At 24.8% G+C, this 22,700-nt stretch overlaps 1 protein-coding gene across 4 annotated transcripts in view; it reads left to right on the top strand.

The window, feature by feature from the left end:
• The window catches only part of jim (zinc finger protein jim), an 89,408-nt gene that overhangs the window by 44,045 nt on the left and 22,663 nt on the right, over positions 1-22,700 (top strand). The gene's annotated exons all lie outside the window — the stretch shown is intronic.

The following is a 22,700-nucleotide window of genomic DNA, read 5'->3' as shown; positions in this document are numbered from 1 at the left end:
AATTTTTATATTTATAGAAAATTTTGTCTAAATTTTATTTCTATAGAAAATTTTGTCACCATTTTATTTCCATAAAAAAATTTTGTCAAAATTTTAATTCTATAGAAAATTTTGTCAAAATTTTATTTCTATAGAAAATTTTGTCAAAAATTTATTTCTATAGAAAATTTTGTCAACATTTTATTTCTATAGAAAATTTTGTCAAAATTTTATTTCTATAGAAAATTTTGTCAAAAATTTATTTCTATAGAAAATTTTGTCAACATTTTATTTCTATAGAAAATTTTGTCAAAATTTTATTTCTATAGAAAATTTTGTCAAAATTTTATTTCTATAGAAAATTTTGTCAAAATTTTATTTCTATAGAAAATTTTGTCAAAAGTTTATTTCTATAGAAATTTTTGTCAATATTTTATTTCTATAAAAAATTTTATTTCTATAGAGAATTTTGTTAAAATGTTATTTCAATCGAAATTTTGTCAAAATTTTATTTCTGCATTGTTGTTGTTTTTCATTTCAACTTAAAACCATACATTGACTAAACTACAAGTGTAGCTTAACCAAAAGTAAAAAAATTATTTCTATAGAAAATTTTCTCATAATTTTATTTCTATCAAAATATTTGTCAAAAATTTATTTCCATAGAAAAATTTTTCAAAATTTTATTTCTAAGAAAATGTTGTTAAAATGGTATTTCAATCGAAATTTTGTCAACATATTATTTCTATAGAAAATTTTCTCATAATTTTATTTCTATCAAAATATTTGTAAAAAAATTATTTCCATAGAAAAATTTGTCAAAATTTTATTTGTAAGAAAATTTTGTTAAAATTTTACTTCTATAGATAATTTTCTATAGAAAATTTTATCCAAATTTTATTTCTTTAGAAAATTTTGTCAAAATTTTATTTCTATCGAAAAAATTATCAAAATTTTATTTCTATGGAAACTTTTGTCAAAATTTTAGTTCTATAGAAAATTTTCTCAAAATTTTAGTTCTATAGAAATTTTTTCAAAATTTTATTTCTATAAAAAATTTTTCAAAATTTTATTTCTATAAAAAAATTTCTCAAAATTTTATTTCTATAGAAAATTTTTCAAAATTTTATTTCTATAAAAATTTTTTCAAAATTTTATGTCTATAAAAAATGTTGTCAAAATTTTATTTCTATAAAAAAAGTTGTCAAAATTTTATTTCTATAGAGAATTTTTTCGAAATTTTATTTGTATAGATTTTTTTTTTCAAAATTTGATTTCTATAGAAAATGTTGTCAAAATGTAATGCCACAAAAGAAAGATTTATGTTTACATTTTTGGTTGTAATTTTATTATTATAATTTTATTGTTTGACAGCAAAACAATGTCGCAATTTTTAATTGAGTTTGTGTTTTTTTTTTTATTTAATTAAAATTTCAATCTGAAAAATATTGGTGAAATTTTTTATCTGTATTTGATAAGATTTTCACCCTATTGGGCCATCGGTTTTTCATTTGGCTCCATAACAAGGGTGAATGAACTAATTTTTAATGACATCTCACCTTTAATTGTCACTACACGAGTCCCTATCTGCTAACTAACCCCCAGAGGCTGTACAACATGGTTTGCAAATGTTTTGTCCTCTCGCCCACACCCCTCTTGTATATACTTCACATACTATTGCATAGTTATTTTGTAATACTTCAATATAGTTCTAAGGAGCAAACTTTTTCTAGCAAAATGCTTATTTTGTTTAGGGCTATGGTGAATCTGGCTATGAGTATTAGATTGAATGTGTGTGTGTGTGTGTGGTGGGGAGATTCATTTGAACACTTTGCGTCAATAACAAATGAGATTAATAGGGATGTATAATAATTAGATGAGACGAGTATATTAACACAACGTTAGCGAATTGCGGTGGGCGAAATCATAGCTTAAGATATCAAAACCAAACGATGTCAAATCATTATCACTTTTTGAGTAAATTTCCAATGCCTGATACAGCTGAATTTTAACCAATGATGCCTCCTCCATTTCTAAAGCAGTAAAGTTAAATAAATATAGTGTCACAAAATATATTTTTCACATATTATAATTTCCCTCCACAAATCCGTTTCTTATTTTTTTTTTTCAACAAAAAAAAAAACGAAGGGATGAAAAATATTTTATGCACAAAATTTTTCGGGGCATCTGAACAATATCTTTTGTCAGATGGTGTTCAACTAAAGCACTTCAACTCAATATTTTTAATACAATCATAAAGTGAAAAAATCGGGAACAAACCCCTCAGAGCTACACTAGAATAGTCCTTAACAGGAGAGTAGATTGTAGAAAGTTGATTGTGTTGTAAGAAAAACACAAAAAAAAAAACTAAAACATTATGTTACTGTGGCAGGACTCACAGGATTTGGTACGAATGCCTTAAGCAAGGACTATTCATTTAAAATTACAAATACTACTAAGACTACTGTAGAATCAACAAAAGCTGAGAGTAATCATAACAAACAAACAAAAAACGGAAAAGTAAAATGGTCTTTTATTTTTGTTTTTTGCTAAAAGCAAAATTGTAGGGATGTATATTCTTCACAGTAGCAAAAGGGGAAACAAGGAAACTAAATAATACCATGGAATTGTACCAATGGTGAGGCTGGAGATGTTATAATTGTAATATTTGAAGCAATACTCTCTAGGGTTGAGCTTTGGCATGACTGATTACAAAATAAGAAAGGGTAAGATCTATCTAGAATGAGGAAAGAGTTAAAATAAAATGGTTATGATATAATAATTTTCTATAGAAATAAAATTTTGACAAAATTTTAATTTTGAAAAAATTTTCTATAGAAATAAAATTTTAAGAAAATTTTCTATAGTAATCAAATCTTGAAAAAAGTTTCTATAGAAATAAAATTTTGACAAAAGTTTCTATAGAAATAAAATTTTGACAAAATTTTAATTTTGAAAACATTTTCTATAGAAATAAAATTTTAAGAAAATTTTCTATAGAAATAAAATGTTGACAAAATTTTCTATAGAAATAAAATTTTGACAAAATTTTCTACAGAAATAAGATTTTCACAAAAATTTGATTAAAATCTTCAAAATAAGATTGTTTAAATTTGGTACATTCTTGGTTAATTTTTTCTTAATTTTGACGAAATACTCTTTTGAAAAAAAAAAATTGACTAAATTTTCTAAAGAAATAACATTTTCACAAAATTTTGTCAAAATTTTCTATAGAAATAAAATTTTGACAAAATTTTCGATAGAAATAAAATTTTGAAAAATTTTTTATAGAAATAAAATTTGGCAAAATTTTCTATAGAAATAATATTTTTGCAAACATTTGATGAAACCGTTCAAAATAAGATTTTTAAATTTGGTACATTTTTGGTTAAATTTTATTTAATTTTGACGTGGGTATTGAAAAAAAGTTGACTTAATTTTCTAAAGAAATAACATTTTCACAAAGTTTTGTCAAATTTTCTATAGAAATAAAATTTTGACAAAATGTTCTATAGAAATAAAAATTTTACAAAATTATCTGTATCAATAAAATTTTGATAAAATCTTCTATTGAAATTAATTTTTGAGAACATTTTTTATAGAAATAAAATTTTGACAACATTTTAATTTTGAGAAAATTTTCTATAGAAATAAAATTTTAAGAAAATTTTCTATAGAAATAAAATTTAAAAAAAATTTCTACAGAAATAAAATTTAGACAAAATTTTCTATAGAAATGAAATTTTGACAAAATTTTTTATAGAAATAAAATTTTGACAAAATTTTAATTTTGAGAAAATTTTCTATAGAATTAAAATTTTAAGAACATTTTCTATAGAAATAAAATGTTGGCAAAATTTTCTATAGAAATCAAATCTTGAAAAAATTTTCTATAGAAATAAAATTTTGACAAAAGGTTCTATCGAAATAAAATTTTGACAAAATTTTTTATAGAAATAAAGTTCTGACCAAATTTTCTATAGAAATCAAATCTTGAAAAAATTTTCTATAGAAATAAACTTTTGACAAAAGGTTCTATAGAAATAGAATTTTGAAAATTTTTTATAGAAATAAAATTTGGCAAATTTTTCTATAGAAATAATATTTTTGCAAACATTTGATGAAACCGTTCAAAATAAGATGTTTAAATTTGGTACATTTTTGGTTAAATTTTATTTTTTTTTATTTATTTTGACAAAATGTTCTATAGAAATAAAATTTTTACAAAATTATCTTTAACAATAAAATTTTGATAAAATCTTCTATTGAAATTAATTTTTGAGAAAAATTTTTATAGAAATAAAATTTTGACAATATTTTAATTTTGAGAAAATTTTCTATAGAAATAAAATTTTAAGAAAATTTTCAACAAAATTTTTTATAGAAATAAAATTTTGACAAAATTTAATTTTGAGAAAATTTTCCATAGAAATAAAATGTTGGCAAAAATTTCTATAGAAATCAAATCTTGAAAAAATTTTCTATAGAAATAAAATTTTGACAAAAGTTTTTCTATAGAAATAAAATTTTCACAAAATTTTCTATAAAGCTAAAATTTTGACAAAATTTTCTATAGAAATAAGATTTTGACAAAAATTTGATTAAAATCTTCAAAATAAGATTGTTTAAATTTGGTTAAATTTTTGGTTAAATTTCTCTTAATTTTGACGAAAAACTCTACTGAAAAAAAAATTGACTAATTTTTTTAAAGAAATAACATTTTCACAAAATTTTGTCTAAATTTTTTATAGAAATAAAATTTTGTCAAAATTTTCTATAGAAATAAAATTTTGACAAAATTTTCTATAGAAATAAAGTTTTGACCAAATTTTCTATAGAAATAAAATTTTGACAAAATTCTCTATTGAAATAAAATGTTGACAAATTTTTTTATAGAAATAAAATTTTGAAAAATTTTCTATAGAAATAAAATTTTGTCAAAATTTTCTATAGAAATAAAATTTTGAAAATTTTTTATAGAAATAATAGTTTGGCAAAGATTTGATAAAACCCTTCAAAATAAGATTTTTTAAATTTGGTATATTTTTGGTTAAATTTCTTTTAATTTTGACGTGGGTATTGACAAAAAATTTATTTAATTTTCTAAAGAAATAATATTTTCACAAAATTTTGATAAAATTTTCTATAGAAATAAAATTTTGACAAAATTTTCTATAGAAATAAAATTTTGACAAAATTTTCTATAGAAATGAAATTTTGACAAAATTTTCTATAGAAATAACATTTTGACAAAATTTTCTATAGAAATAAAATTTTGACAAAATTTTCTGTAGCAATACAATTTTGATGAAATCTTCTATTGAAATTCATTTTTGATAAAATTTTTTATAGAAATAAAATTTTGAGAAAATTTCCTACAGAAATACAATTTTAACAAAATGTCTATAGAAATAAAGTTTTGACAAAATTGTCTGTAGCAATAAAATTTTGCAAAAATTTTCTATAGAAATAAAATTCCGCAAAGATGTGCTATAGAAATAAATTTCCGCAAAAATTTTATATAGAAATAAAATTGTGCAAAACTAAATAAAATAAAATTTTGAGAAAAGTCTTTATGTTAGTTGTTAAAATTGTGCAAAAATAAATAAAATAAAATTTTGAGAAAAGTCTTTATGTTAGTTGTTACAATTGAAAAAAAACATTTTTCATCTCTGTTCCTTGGACATTATTTGTAGTTTTGTTTTCCTGAAATCAATATCCTTTTCTTTTTGTAGAAATATGCAATAACGCTTATTTCCTTTTCCATCCTCTTATCCCCCTATTGTTTTTATGGGCAATGAGAATGCCTTACTTGTTGGTCCCTTATTTGAATGACTTAAGACCTTCACCCAAATACGCAAAACTGTTCTACATAAACACGACCATACCATACCTTGTAAAAAGAATTCTGGTGAAGGACGAAACAAGATGTTAATAAACAGCATACTAAAACATTAAAACCAAAAATAAAACAAAAAAGGAATTAAAAGGCGCTTTATAAAAATGGCAATAAAAACCCCCCGAAGTAAGCGAGCCCATTTGATAAAACAAAAACAAAAAAACAACGCAAAAAGATTAGTTTACAAAACTTCTTTTGCTGGCCTATGGAAAACCATCCACCAAAAGATTCCTCTAGTAAACAAAGTAGTAAACCCACAAAAAAAATAAGCAAAAGCGGAAAAAATAAAACAAAAACGTTTAGAGGTATAGGAAGTTTTTAAGTCTCGACATTGGCCATAAAATAGAGAAACAAGCGAAGGATATAAAATGGTATGGGGTCCATGAGTCAAAGATAATTACGCGAAAGTGATGTTGTCTAGCCAAAATGTAATGGGGGAAAAACTAAATCTAGGGTCCTATATGGAATTTTATGAAAAAAAAAACATGAAACATAAAATTTCGAATAGTTGAAATTAATTTTTAAAATATGATCTCTCCCATCTCAACATATTTGGCAATATTCTGGCGTTTTTTTTTAATCAGTCTGAAAACTAATTTTTCTTAAGAGCAGCAAAATAGAAAAAAATTCAAATAGTCACCATTTTTTCAAGTTCGGGAAAAAACCAAAAATCGAAGTTTACAAAAGCCACTTCGTTTTTAAATATGGAACCTAAAAAGTCGAAAGTCTACTTTAGTCAAAAATTTATATATCGAAAAATATGACAAGTCAACATTTCCAAAATTTATGGAATTTTAAAAGTTGAAAGTTGGCTTTGTCCAAAATTTAGAAATTCGAAGACTGATGCATAATAACTTTTTTGCCATTTTTTTAGAAATTCCCAACGATAACGCTGCATTTCACCCTGATGGAGCCCATATTAGCCATGGCCCCGTCAACAGCCTAGGACCGTGGTCATTTGTTAGTACTAAGTAAAAAAAATTGTTGTCGATTTTTTCCATTTTGCTATCAGCTTGCTTGTTTTCCTCCACTCAGCTCAATAGATTTTTCTTTTTGCCATATTCAAGTGGATTTGGTGTATGCCATTCGTAGTTTGTACAAAAAAAAATATTTTTATTTTTTGGTCAAGTAGTCTGGAATCTCTGATTTGTTAGAGTTTCGAAAAAAAGAAACTTAGAGTGTTGTATAGACTCACTGGCTTTCGGGGGGTTGGATTTTGAAAAATTTTGCATGAAAGTGAAAAGTCTAGTTGAAAAAAAAAACATAAATGCAAGCAGAGTCAGATGGTAATTTTTGGTTTTTTTTCCCAGGCAAAATTGCTAGGATAGCAATTTTTATTCATAACCATTTGCTGCATTGACATTTTTTGCTCTCTCAATAAAAGAGAGAAAATTTTGTCAAAATTTTACTTTCATAGAATATTTTAGCAAACATTTTTTTCTATAGAAAACTTTGTCAAAACTTTTTTTCTATAGAAAATTTTTTCATAATTTTATTTCTATAAAAAATTTTCTTAATATTTTATTTCTATAGAAAATTTTATCAAAATTTCATTTCTATAGAAAATTTTTCAAAATTGAATTTCTATAATACATTTTGTCAAAATTGTATTGCTAAGGCAAATTTTGCAAAATTTATATTTCTATAGACAATTTTTGCAATATTTTATTTCTGTACAAAATTTTATTTCTACAAAAAATTTTCTCAAAATTTTATTTGTATTGGAAATTTTGTCAAAATTGTATTCCAACATAAATTTTTGTCAAAATTTTATTTTTATAGAAAATTTAAGCAATCTTTTATAGAAAATTCTATAGAAAATGTTGCCAAAATTTTATTTTCAAAGGAAATTTTATCAAAATTTTTTTCAAATTTGTTTTCCTATAGAAAATTTTGTCAACATTTTATTGCTATAGAAAATTTTGTCAAAATTTTATTTCTATAAAAATTTTTTTTATAAATTTATTATACCCTGCGCCACACTGTGGAACAGTGTATTATAAGTTAGTGCATATGTTTGTAACACCCAGAAGGAGACGAGATAGACACATGGTGTCTTTGGCAATAATGCTCAGGGTGGGTCCCTGAGTCGATATAACCATGTCCGTCTGTGCGTCTGTCCGTCCGCCTGTCTGTGAACACATTTTTGTGATCAAAGTCTAGGTCGCAATTTAAGTCCAATCGCCGTCAAATTTGGCACATGTTCCTAATTTGGGTCAGAATAGAACCCTATTGATTTTGGAAGAAATCGGTTCAGATTTAGATATAGCTGCCATATATATCATTCGCCCGATATGCACTAATATGGACCCAGCAGCCAGAGTTTTATACCGATTTGTTTGAAATTTTGTACAAACATAACACTTAGTCGTATAGTCAAGTGTGCAAAATTTGATTGAAATCGGTTCAGATTTAGATATAGCTCCCATATATATCTTTCGCCCGATATGGACTAATATGGTCCTAGAAGCCAAAGTTTTGGCTCAATTTGTTTGAAATTTTGCACTAGGAGTACAATTAGTAGTTCAGTTAAGTGTGCAAAATTTGATTGAAATCGGTTCAGATTTAGATATAGCTCCCATATATATCTTTCGCCCGATATGGACTAATATGGTTCTAATAGCCAGAGTTTTGGCCCAATTTGGTTGAAATTTTGCACAGGGAGTATAATTAGCATTGTAGCTATGCGTGCCCAATTTGGTTGAAATCGTTTCAGATTTAGATATAGGCCCCATATATAGCTTTCGCCCGATTTACACTCATATGACCACAGAGACCAATTTTTTACTCCGATTTAGTTGAAATTTTGCACAGGGAGTAGAATTAGCATTGTAGCTATGCGTGCCCAATTTGGTTGAAATCGGTTCAGATTTAGATATAGCTCCCATATATATGTTTTTCTGATTTCGACAAAATACCAACATTTTCCTTGTAAAATCGCCACTGCTTAGTCGAAAACTTGTAAAAAGGGCTGTAATTTTCCTTATCATCAAATACATATATATCGAGCGATAATCATAAAAAAACTTTTGCGAAGTTTCCTTAAAATATCTTCAGATTTAAATGTTTCCCATATTTATTTTTTACTAACATTGTGTTCCACCCTAGTGCATTAGCCGACTTAAATTTTGAGTCTATAGATTTTGTAGAAGTCTATCAAATTCTGTCCAGATCGAGTGATATTTAAATGTATGTATTTGGGACAAACCTTTATATATAGCCCCCAACACATTTGACGGATGTCATATGGTATCGAAAATTTAGATCTACAAAGTGGTGCGGGGTATAATATAGTCGGCCCCGCCCGACTTTAGACTTTCCTTACTTGTTTTTAAAATAATTTTGTCTAAATTTTATTTCTATAGAAATGTTGTCAAAATTTTATTTCTATAGACGATTTTGTCAAAATTTTATTTCTATACAAAATTTTTATTTCTATAGAAAATTTTGTAAAAATTTAATTTCTATAGAAAATTTTGTCAAAATTTTATTTCTATAGAAAATTTTATTTCTATAGAAAATTTTGGCAAAATTTTATTTCTATAGAAAATTTTGTCAACATTTTATTTCTATAGAAAAGTTTGTCGAAATTTTATTTCTATAGAAAAGTTTGTCAAAATTTTATTTCTATAGGAAAGTTTGTCAAAATTTTATTTCAATAGACGATTTTGTCAAAATTTTATTTCTATACAAAATTTTGGCAATTTTATTTTCAAATGAAATTTTATCAACATTTTTTTTTCTATAGAAAATTTTTGCAATTTTATTTTCAAATGAAATTTTATCAACATTTTATTTCTATAGAAAATTTTTGCAAAATTTATTTCTATAGACAATTTTTGCAATACTTTATTTCTGTACAAAATTTTGTAAAAATTTTATTTCTATAGAAAATTTGATCAAAAATTTATTTCTATAGAAAATTTTGTCAAAATTGAATTTTTATAGAACATTTTGTCAAAATAGTACTGCTACGGAAAATTTTGTCCAAATTGTATTTCAATAGAAAATTTTTGCAAAATTTATTTCTAAGAAAATTTTTTTAATATTTTATTTCTGTACAAAATTTTGTTCAAATTGTATTTCTATTTTGTCAAAATTTTATTTCTATAGAAAATTTTCCCAAAATTTTATTTCTATAGAAAATTTTTTCTAAACATTATTTCTATAGAATAAAACATCTACCATTTTTTGATAGAATTCTACCTATTGTGGCAATGGTGGTAAAGACTCACACCCATTCATCTTTGCAGTTAGAACCTCGCTATTTATTAACATATACGCCATGCAAAACAAAACTTTTCATAGACATCGACTAGACGGTAAAGGATTTAATCTTTCTGTGTATGAAAGACAAATATCACGATATACGTACATGTGTACATACATGCATACAAACATTGTTGTGTGTGTGTGCATGTGTAGTGACAGTTTGTCTATCACTATGCATAGGTATATATGCCATATAAATTAAGTTGCTTTAGCATAAGGACTTGCCCATTTTCAACCAAACACGATATTCTAAACCTGCATTTCACAAAAGGAACCATGAAAATTTCTATTACTTGGGATGCCGTGTTGTAGTCAAGCCAAGAGCAGTTAGTGTGAAAAAGACGAAAATGTAAATTGTACTGTCTTATTTATTAGAAATTGGGTCACTATTTTGGATGAAGTTACAAATCTCTGGGTTTATGTCATACGCTTCTTTGTGACTATTGAGGTTTCGAGGTCAGAATATTTTCCAATAAATAAAACGTAAGGAGAGAGATTTGAAAATAATGTATATAAATAATATATAAGTGGTTATATTAGATATTTACTTTTTACTTTTTCCAGGATTTCATCCATTAAGAAGTTCATTGTTGTTTGTTTCTATAGCAAATTTTGTCAAAATTTTATTTCTATAGCAAATTTTGTCAAAATTTTATTTCTATAGCAAATTTTGTAAAAATTATATTTTGATAGCAAATTTTGTCAAAATTTTATTTCTTTAGAAAATTGTGCCAAAATTTTATTTCTATAAAAAATTTTACAAAATTGTATTTCTATAAAAAATTTTACAAAATTTTATTTCTATAAAAAATTTTACAAAATTTTATTTCTATAGAAAATTTTGTCAAAATATTTTTTTTATAGAAAAATTTGTCAAAATTTTATTCCTGTAGAAAAAAGAATTGCAAAATTTTATTTCTATAGAAAATTTTGTCAAAATTTTAGTTCTATAGAGTTTTGTAAAATTTTATTTCGTTAGAAAATTTTGTTTAAACTTTATTTCTATAGAAAATTTTGTCACAATTTTATTACCATAGACAATTTTGTAAAAAATCTACTTCTATAGAAAAATTTGTCAAAATTTTATTTCTATAGAAAATTGAAGTAAAAATATAACCATGTCCGTCTGCAGGTCACGTTCAATGATGGGCTATATCGGTCCAGGTTTTGATATAGTCCCCATATAAACCGACCTCCCGATTTGAGGTCTTGGGCTTATAGAGTCCGTAGTTTTTATCCAATTTGCCTGAAAAGGTAAATCTAGAGGTATTTTAGGACCCTAAAGAGGTGTACCAAAAATGGTGAGTATCGGTTAATGTGTTGGTATATCCCCCATATAGACCGATCTCCCGATTTTACTTCTTGGGCTTAGAGAAACCGTAGTTTTTATCCAATTTGCCTGAAATTGGAAATCTAGAGGTACTTTAGGACCATAAAGAGGTGTGCCACAAATGGTGGGTATCGGTCCATGTTTTGGTATAACCCACATATAGACCGATCTCCCGATTTTACTTCTTGGGCTTCTAGAATTCGTATTTCTATTTCTATAGCAAATTTTGTCAAAATTTTATTTCTATAGCAAATTTTGTCAAAATTATATTTTTTATAGAAAATTTTGTCAAAATTATATTTTTTAGAAAATTTTGTCAAAATTTTATTTCTTTAAAAAATTTTGCCAAAATTTTATTTCTATATAAAATTTTGTCAAAATTTTATTCCTATAGAAAAAATTGCTAAATTTTATTTCTATTGTCTATATTATTTCTATTTGTCAAAATTTTAGTTCTATAGAATTTTGTAAAATTTTATTTCTTTAGAAAATTTTGTTTAAAGTTTATTTCATTAGAAAACTTTGTCACAATTTTATTACTATAGAAAAATTTTGTAAAAATTTTACTTCTATAGAAAATTTTCTCCAAATTTTATTTTTATAGAAAATTTTGTCAAAATTTTATTTTTATAGAAAATTTTGTCAAAATTTTAGTTCTATAGAATTTTGTAAAATTTTATTTCTTTAGAAAATTTTGTTTAAAGTTTATTTCATTAGAAAATTTTGTCACAATTTTATTACTATAGAAAAATTTTGTAAAAATTTTACTTCTATAGAAAATTTTGTCAAAGTTTTATTTCTATAGGAAATTGAAGTACCTCCTATTTGGAGATGAATATTTTGCAAAATCTACCAAAACATCAAAAATCCTACCAATCTACCAAACAGTAAAAAATCCACCATTTTTGGTAGAATTCTAATTTTGTTGCATGGCATTTTGAATAGAGCTTTGAAATATACCACTATTTCCTATTCCATTTCAGAAAAAGAGCATATTAAAATTACTGAATTAATAGCCAATAAAATACCTATTATTAAGCTTTCAGTATACACTTGAACATGTATATTTTAGCAAAAATTCACTAGTCCAGAATCATTATCATCTTCATCCTTTTGTTAATCTTATATCGACCGAAAATTAGATACCTACTGTGTACATACAGCACACAAAGATTCGATTTTTTTTCTCCAAACTACTAATCTCAGGCTCTCTTTCTCACCGTCACTGGAAGCACTCACTCTCTACTTAAGGTTACAGTAAATGACCACCAAATATTTTGTGTGTGTACCCATAAATGGGCGAAATACCCACCAAAAATGGTTATACACTACACTACTCAACCATTGTTTGACTATCAGCCTATCTACCTGACGACTGCCTTACATACAAAAATGGAATGCATTTTTCGCGTATGCATCCAAATCTCATTTTTACCGCTAATATCATTCACTATAAACTTCTCGGAATACTAACTTCTAGTGGGGCTAGGGAGGCAGCGGCATTTTGTATTAGGGCTTATATTTTTTTTCGGGGAGTATAACAATAAAAACATTGAGGGCGCTTTAAGTAATAGAATGCAAGTTCAAAGTATATACTATGTTGTATTTTATTTACATTTATTAATAGTGGGGGCTGAGAGAACTCGAGCGAGAAAGAGAGAGCCAAAGAGTATTATTCTCTAAATGAGGTAAGATGCGTGTGTGTGTTTGAATGGGAGCCCAATAAGTGAGTAAACTTTGGGAATAGAGAGAGTTTAGATTTTAGAGCACATTTAAGAGGGAATGTGAATATTACGAATGTATTTGTGAGATTAAAAAAAATCAGATAAATTTTAATAGATGGGTTTATGTGTTGCCAATAATGGGGACTATCAGCAATTAGGGTATTTCTTTGGGCAATTAAGGGCAGATTGAACCAAATCATTTAGAGTTGAAATCAAAAAAATGTTATGGAATGAGAAAAACTTATGATTGGCATAACACGTAGAAATTATTTTCGTGAAACAGTTTATTTTTCCTAGAAAATAGCTTAATTTGTCCATGACATAAAAGAAATACTGGAAACGATATAAGCTCACAAGCGCATTATTTGTGACAAAAATATGATTAGTTTTAAGCAAATCTGATACATAATGCTTGTAATCTATATAAGATGGTTGACATATCTAGGATCTGCAAGAGGATATACACCTAAAGAAAAAATAGAAATAAGATTTTGATCAAGTTTTCTATAGAAATACAATGTTGACAAACTTTTCTATAGAAATAAAATTTTGACAAAAGTTTTTATAGAAATAAAATTTGACAAAATTTTCTAAAGAAATAAAATTTTGACAAAAGTTCCTATAGATATAAAATTTTGAAAAATTTTTTTATAGCAATAAAATGTTGACAAAATTTTTATAACAATTAAAATTTTGAAAAAATTTTCTATAAAAATAAAATTATGACAAAATGTTCTATAAAAATAAAATTTTGACAAAATTTTCTAAAGAAATAAAATTTTGACAAAATTTTCTATAAAAATAAAATTTTCACAAATTTTTCTATAGAAATAAAATGTTGACTAAATTTTTTATAGAAATAAAATTTGACAAAATTTTCTATAGAAATAAAATTTTGACAAAAGTTCCTATAGATATAAAATTTTGAAAAAAAAAAATTTATAGCAGTAAAATGTTGACAAAATTTTTTATAAAAATAAAATTTTGACAAAATTTTCTATAAAAATAAAATTTTGACAAAATTTTCTATAAAAATAAAATTATGACAAAATTTTCTATAAAAATAAAATTTTGACAAAATTTTCGAAAGAAATAAAATTTTAACAAAATTGTCTATAGAAATAAAATTTTGACAAAATTTTTTATAGAAATAATATTTTGATAAATTGTTCTATAGATATAAAATTTTGACAAAATTTGCTATAGAAATAAAATTTTGCAAAAATTGTCTATAAAAATAAAATTTTGACAAAAGTTCCTATAGATATAAAATTTTGAAAAAAAAATTTATAGCAGTAAAATGTTGACAACATTTTTTATAAAAATAAAATTTTGACAAAATTTTCTACAAAAATAAAATTTTGACAAAATTTTCTATAAAAATAAAATTATGACAAAATTTTCTATAAAAATAAAATTTTGACAAAATTTTCGAAAGAAATAAAATTTTAACAAAATTGTCTATAGAAATAAAATTTTGACTAAATTTTTTATAGAAATAATATTTTGATAAATTGTTCTATAGATATAAAATTTTGACAAAATTTGCTATAGAAATAAAATTTTGCAAAAATTGTCTATAGAAATAAAATTTTGTCAAAATTTTCTATAGAAATAAAATATTGACAAATTTTTCAATAGAAATAAAATTTTGAGAAAATTTTCTATAGAAATAATATTTTGACAAAATTTTCAATAGAAATTAAATTTTGACCAAATTTTCTTTAGAAATAACATTTTTAATATTTTATATTTATTAAAAAGCAATAATTTTTAAAAGGACTAATGCATATGGTGACGGGGTATAATAAGTTTGTACATCGAAATATCGATTTCCGAGTATATAAAGTAAATATATTCTTGATCAGGGAGAAATACGATATAACCATTTCCGTCTGCAGGTCAAGTTCAATGATGGGCTATATCGGTCCAGGTTTTGATATAGTCCCCATATAAACCGACCTCCCGATTTGAGGCCTTGGGCTTTTAGAGTCCGTAGTTTTTATCCAATTTGCCTAGAGGTATTTTAGGACCCTAAAGAGGTATGCCGAAAATGGTGAGTATCGGTCCATGTGTTGGTATATCCCCCATATAGACCGACATCCCGATTTTACTTCTTGGACTTGGAGAAACCGTAGTTTTTATCCAATTTGCCTGAAATTGGAAATCTAGAGGTATTTTAGGACCCTAAAGAGGTGTGCCAAAAATGGTGAGTATCGGTTCATGTGTTCGTATATCCCCCATATAGACCGATCTCCCGATTTTACTTCTTGGGCTTAGAGAAACCGTAGTTTTTATCCAATTTGCCTGTAATTGTAAATCTAGAGGTACTTTAGGACCATAAAGAGGTGTGCCAAAAATGGTGGGTATCGGCCACATATAGACCGATCTCCCGATTTTACTTCTTGGGCTTTTAGAATTCGTATTTTGTATCCAATTTGCCTCAAATTGAAAATCTAGGGGTATTTGAGGACCATAAATTGGTGTGCCGAAAATGGTGAGTATTGGTGAATGTTTTGATATAGCCCCCATATAGACCGATCTCCCGATTTTACTTCTTGGGCTTATAGAAATCCAATTTTTTATCCAATTTGCTTCAAATTGAAAATTTAGAGGTATTATAGGACCATAAAGAGGCGCGCCGAAAATAGTGAGTATCGGTCAATGTTTTAGTATAGCCCGATTTCCATAATTTTCTTTATGGGCTTGTATAAAGCGTATATTTTATCTGATTTGCCTGAAATTATAAATATACTGGAATTTTAGACTCAAAAAAACGTGTATTGGATTTAGTATTTATCGGGTCCATTTGGTATGGCCTCCATATAGACCGATTTCACTTCTTGAGGGTATAGAAAGCGCAATGTTCATGATAATTGCTTGAAACTGATTCGAGATTTTACTTCTCGTAATCATTTAAATAATGGGAGCGAAAATCTACATATTTTAGATTTCAAATCGAGGCATTAATACATCATTTTCTTGCACACTTACAAGAGAACTCAAACAAAAATGTTTATTATAAATCCAGAATCTGATGTAGTCTTTATAGGTAAAATCTTTAAATTTATCTTCGGGAAGTGTACTAGTTGAACTACTCAGCTTGGGAGAATATCTGTCATCAAATACCCCCCTCCCCCTACCGACAAATTTCAAAGGAAACTATAATATTTGATTCATGGTGGTGGGTATTTAAGATTGGGCCATGACGAACTTACTGCTGTATATACTAGTTTGTCATTAGAATGGAATATTTTTCAAAATGGTTAATACTTAAACACAATTTTCTACGGATATATTCAATTTGATGATTTTCGATAATGATTTTCAAATCTCAGACATATGATCAATATTCCCAGATATGTTTCCCTGCAATTCTTGTACTTCAAACCCTTAGTGGCCGGTTTATTACATGGGTTTGTGTGCTCTATTTTTATCTTTAGGTGTTTGGGGGGGAGTTCTCATGAGATAGAAGAGAGAGAGAGAGACAGAGAGAACAAAACCAAACATTTTTTGGGGAACTCTAGTACGAGAGAGAGTGTGTGTGTGTGCATGTGCCCACAACCACACCATAATACCTCATGGGAGAGCTATGCAATAGCATTATTGGGGCTCGGCGCTGCCTCTCGTATATATTGAAAATATTTGGCATGTGTGTGTATGTATGACTCTGTGTGGCTGCAAACTAAGTTGGTGTAGTTAGTGTTTGTTGTGAACTTTTTAGATTGAGATACACTTTTTACCTTGTTGTTTTTTTGTTTTTTCAATTTTTGGCGTACGACGAGAAGCAACATCGAATGTGCTGTGCTGCGATATTAACTCGTGCGGTAGTTACACATTTATTTTATTTGATCGTTTCTTTCGTTTTTTTTTTGTGCTTTCATTTGGTGTATTATTTGATTCATACGGTGTGTTGTGGTGTTCTTGTTTACTTGCGCTTCTTCTTTTGTTAGATGTTTCGTTTTTTTCGCCTTTTACTTGAGGCTGGGGGTGCTCTTGTCCAGCCATTTTATCTACTCGCCGAAAAAATAAAACGAAATAATAAAGAAAAATTAAAAAAAGCAAAAAACAAAAAATATTCGCGAGTGCTAGCATTTGTGTGTATGTGTATGATGACTACTATAGAATATATCAGTGTATAGTATATATTATTGGTGGCGGTATAATTGTTGTTGTTGTTGCCTGTGCGACAAGCTTTTATTGTTATTTTGAATGAACATCAGCCACGACGGTGTGCCATAAAATGACGAGCGCGCAACTGGGAATGCAAAAGTGAAGAAGGAGGAAAAAATGCCTACAAAAACGAAAAAATAAATTTTGCAAACGAACTCGTAATCAAAACAAATCGTTATACAAATGTGTAGCAAAAAAATATACACAAATTATCAGATATACACTTATATGCAAAAAACAAACATACATATATACGGGCAGCCAAATCAAGTGTCTATATCTATAAAATTCCCAACAAAAAAATATTTTTGTGTGATTGACTGTGTGTGGTGTGGTGCATTTGTAGATGTGCCCATCTCTATCCCTCTACAATTTAAACCAAAAACAAGAAAGTGCAATACACCACGAATTGCTGTACTCTTCCCATTAAGTTTACCTCCCCCACCTAATAGTTCTTGGAGCATAATGTTGTTATTGTTGTTAGCCATATGCCGGTATAAATAAATATTTCAGCCACAACATTCACGACACAACGACAATGGTACAGAAAAAAAACACCACATACAACATTCAAAGATAAAATAAAACAATCATCTCTTATAGTCTAGTGTAATAGGAAAACAAACCAACAACAAGAACTACGAAATTCTCTGGCACCAAAATTTATCGAACACCACACAGAGGCACACTTGCTGACTACCCACACTCTAAGAACCCCTACGTCATTCTCGTCATTGCTTTACCAAATAATGGAGCCCCAAATAAATTGAGAAAAAAAAAACAACCAAGCATGCCACATCGTGTTTTTAAGCATGACACGTATCCAGAGAAGCCAGAATTTCCTAAAACAAAAATACCAAAGCGCCAATATCTTAATTTTCTTAAATTTTAAAATTAAGGCAAATTTTCGTAAAAGTAATGGCTAAAGTATTATTTTTGATCGATTAGATGGGTGGGCATATAACAAAGACGTTAGTCACTCGAGCCAAAAATAATCTACCACAATTTGAAGCAAAAATCTAAATTTTATTTCCATAGAAAATTTTGTCAAAATTTTATTTCTTTAGAAAATAATGTCAACATTTTATTTTTATAGAAAATTTTGTCAAAATTTTAGTTTTATAGAAAATTTTGTCAAACTTTTATTTATATAGAAAAGTTTGTCAAAATTTTATTTTTAAGAAAATTATGCCACAATTTTGTTTTTATAGAAAATTTTGTCAAAATTTTATTTTTATAGAAAATTTTGTCACAATGTTACTTTTATAGAAAATTTTAACAAGATTTTATTTCTTTAGAAAATTTTGTCAAAATTTTATTTTTATAGAAATTTTTTTTTCAAAATTTTATTTTTATAGTAATTTTTATCAAAATTTTAATTTTATAGAAAATTTTGTCAAAATCTTATTTTTATAGAAAATTTTAACAAGATTTTATTTCTTTAGAAAATTTTGTCAAAATTTTATTTTCATAGTAGTTTTTTTTTTCAAAATTTTCTTTTTATAGAAAATTTTGCAAAATTTTATTTTTATGTAGCTTTGTTAGTTTTTATAGAATATTTTGTCAACATTTTATTTTTATAGAAAATTTTGTCAAAATGTTATTTTTATAGAAAATTTTGTCAAAATTTTATTTTTATAGAAAATTTTGACACAATTTTGTTTTTATATAAAAAATTTTGTCAAAATTTTATTTTTATAGAAAATTTTGTCAAAATGTTACTTTTATAGAAAATTTTAACAAGATTTTATTTCTTTAGAAAATTTTGTCAAAATTTTATTTTTATAGTAAATTTTGTCAACATTTTAATTTTATGGAGAATTTTGTCAAATGTTATTTTTATAGAAAATTTTAACAAGATTTTATTTCTTTAGAAAATTTTGTAAAAATTTTATTTTTATAGTATTTTTTCAAAATTTTCTTTTTATAGAAAATTTTGCAAAATTTTATTTTTATGTAGTTTTGTTAGTTTTTATAGAAAATTTTGTCAACATTTTATTTTTATAGAAAATTTTGTCAAAACGTTATTTTTATAGAAAATTTTGTCAAAATTTTATTTTTATAGATTTTTTTTCAAAATTTTATTTTTATAGTTAATTTTGTCAAAATTTTAATTTTATGGAAAATTTTGTCAAAATGTTTTTATAGAAAATTTTAACAAGATTGTATTTCTTTAGAAAATTTTGTCAAAATATTATTTGTATAGTATTTTTTTCAAAATGTTCTTTTTATAGAAAATTTTGCAAAATTTTATTTTTATCTTGTTTTTTAGTCGACCTTTTGAATTTTACAATTTTGGGATTATTCGTTTGGCTTGAGGTCATGGACTAATGAAAAATGCTGGCGTTGTTGTTTTTCATTACTTTTTAATTGAAATGTTGCTGTTCTCGGATATTTCGATACACCATCGGTGATCATCTTCCGCGAGATATTATATTTTACACAGTTATAATTTTTTTTTTGGTTTGATAGAAAATTTTTTGTCAAGAATTTAATTTTATAGACAATTTTTTGTCAAAACTTTATTTTTATAGAAAATTTTGTTAAAATTTCATTTTTGTCGAAAATTTTGACAACATTTTATTATAACGGACAATTTTGTCAAAAGTTTATTTTTATAGAAAATTTTTTTTTTTAAATTTTATTTTTATAGAAAATCTTGTCAAAATTTTATTTTTATGGAACATTTTTTTCAAATTTTAATTTTATAGAAAATTTTGTCAACATTTTATTTCTTTAGAAAATTTTTTATCTCTTAGTTGGAGAGGAATATTTTGCAAAATCTACCAAAAAATGATGTTTTCTACCAATCTACCAAATAGTAAAAAATCTACCATTTTTGGTAGAATTCTACCAAAAAAAAGGTTCACAAAATGTAAAATGTCAGATTTTTATCAAAAATCCCCAACCTGGCAACACCGGACGAAAGTCAATATTGATTCACAAGCACGGTTGATATAGTTGGTATTCTACAAAAGATTTTTTAGTGTTTGCTAGTTTGTATGAATTCTTGATGTTTTGGTAAATTTTGCAAATTATTCCTCTCCAACTAAGAGGTTCTTCACAATTTTCTATAAAACTAAAATTAAGACAAAATTTTCCATAGAAATAGAGTGTTGACAATATTTTCTATACAAATAAAATTTTGACAAAATTTTCTATAGGAACAAATTTTGACAAAATTTTTCTATAGAAATAAAATTTTGACAAAATTTTCTATAGAAATAAAATTTTGACAAAATTTTCTATAGAAATAAAATTTTATCAAAATTTTCTATAAAAATAAAATGTGAACAAAATTTTCTATAGAAATAAAATTTTGACAAAATTTTCTATAGAAATAAAAGTTTCAGAAAATTTTCGATAGAAATAAAATTTTGACAAAATTTTCTATAGAAATAAAATTTTGACAAAATTTTCTATAGAAATAAAATTTTAACAACATTTTCTATAGAAATAAAATTTGTACAAAATTTCCCATAGCAATAAAATTTTTACAAAATTTTCTATAGAAATAAAATTTTGACAACATTTTCTATAGAAATAAAATTTGTACAACATTTTCTATAGAATTAAAATTGTGACAAAATTTTCTATACAAATAAAATTTTGACAAAATTTTCTATAGAAACAAATTTTGACAAAATTTTTCTATAGAAATAAAATTTTGACAAAATTTTCTATAGAAATAAAATTTTGACAAAATATTTCTATAGAAATAAAATTTTGACAAAATTTCCTATAGAAATTAAAAGTTTCAGAAAATTTTCGATAGAAATAAAATTTTGACAAAATTTTCTATAGAAATAAAATTTTGACTTAATTTTCTATAGAAATAAAATTTTGACAAAATTTCTTATAGAAATAAAAGTTTCAGAAAATTTTCGATAGAAATAGAAATAAGATTTTGACAACATTTTCTATAGAAATAAAATTTGTACAACATTTCCTATAGAAATAAAATTTTGACAAAATTTTCTATAGAAATAAAATTTTGACAAAATTTTCTATAGAAATAAAATGTTGACAAAATTTTCTATAGAAATAAGATTTTGACAACATTTTCTATAGAAATAAAATTTGTACAAAATTTCTAATAGAAATAAAATTTTCACAAAATTTTCTATAGAAATAAAATTTTCACAAAATTTTCTATAGAAATAAAATTTTGACAAAATTTTTTATAGAAATAAAATTTTGACAAAATTTGCTATAGAACTAAAATTTTGACAAAATTTTCTATAGAAATTTAATTTTGACAAAATTGTCTATAGAAATAAAATTTTGAAAAAATTTTCTATTGAAATAAAATGTTAACAAAATTTTCTATAGAAATAAAATTTTGACAAAATTTTCTATAGAAATATAATTTTGACCAAATTTACCAAGAAGATATTACATATTTTTCAGTGTATTTATTAGGTGTTCACCTTTTCTCCCTACACTACTGGTAAACGTTGAATGAACTTGTTTTCCTTCCCATATAGCTTAAGTTTATTGTATTTTTAAATGATTTTGTATATTTATAATTATTTATGTTATTTTTATATTAAAGTTATTTTCTGCCTGTATTTACTTAATTGTATGAATGAATGAAGGACTTAGTATACACCATGCATTTGTTCTCGGGGTATTATGCGTGTAACCATACAAGCAAAAGTTATTTTTGTCAAACGGTGAAAACAAAACAATAACAATTAAATTATGCAATTTTATATGTAATTAAAACAGTAAAAATACGTAAATTAATAAAAATCAATTCATGGATTTTGATAAACAATAACTCACATATTTTATATAATTTTGTTTTTATTGCGGCTAACGTTAAATAAGAAAGGCTCGTCTCATGGGAAATAAATATGGGAATAAAATATTTCATTTTATGATTACTAATGAAGGGAGGAGAATTAAATAATATAAAATTATAAACATAAAATATAAATATGGCAAAATTTTCTATAGAAATAAAATTTTGACAACGTTTTCTATAGAAATAAAATTTTGACAATATTTCCTATAGACATAAAATTTTGTTACAATTTACTATAGAAATAAAATTTTGACAACATTTCCTATAGAAATAAAATTTTGACAAATTTTTCTATAGACATACAATTTTGACAAAATTGTCTATAGACATAAAATTTTGACAAAATTTTCTATAGACATAAAATTTTGACAAAATTTTCTATAGAAATAAAATTTTGAGAATATTTTCTATAGAAAAAAAATTTTGGAAATATTTTCTGTACAAGTAAAATTTTGACAAAATTTCCTATAGAAATAAAATTTTATTAAAATTTACTATAGAAATAAAATTTTG

Source organism: Haematobia irritans, chromosome 4, assembly GCF_050003625.1.
Source record: "Haematobia irritans isolate KBUSLIRL chromosome 4, ASM5000362v1, whole genome shotgun sequence".
NCBI lineage: Eukaryota > Metazoa > Arthropoda > Insecta > Diptera > Muscidae > Haematobia > Haematobia irritans.
Note: the sequence above shows the minus strand (reverse complement) of the source record. Positions and strands in the feature narration are given on the sequence as shown.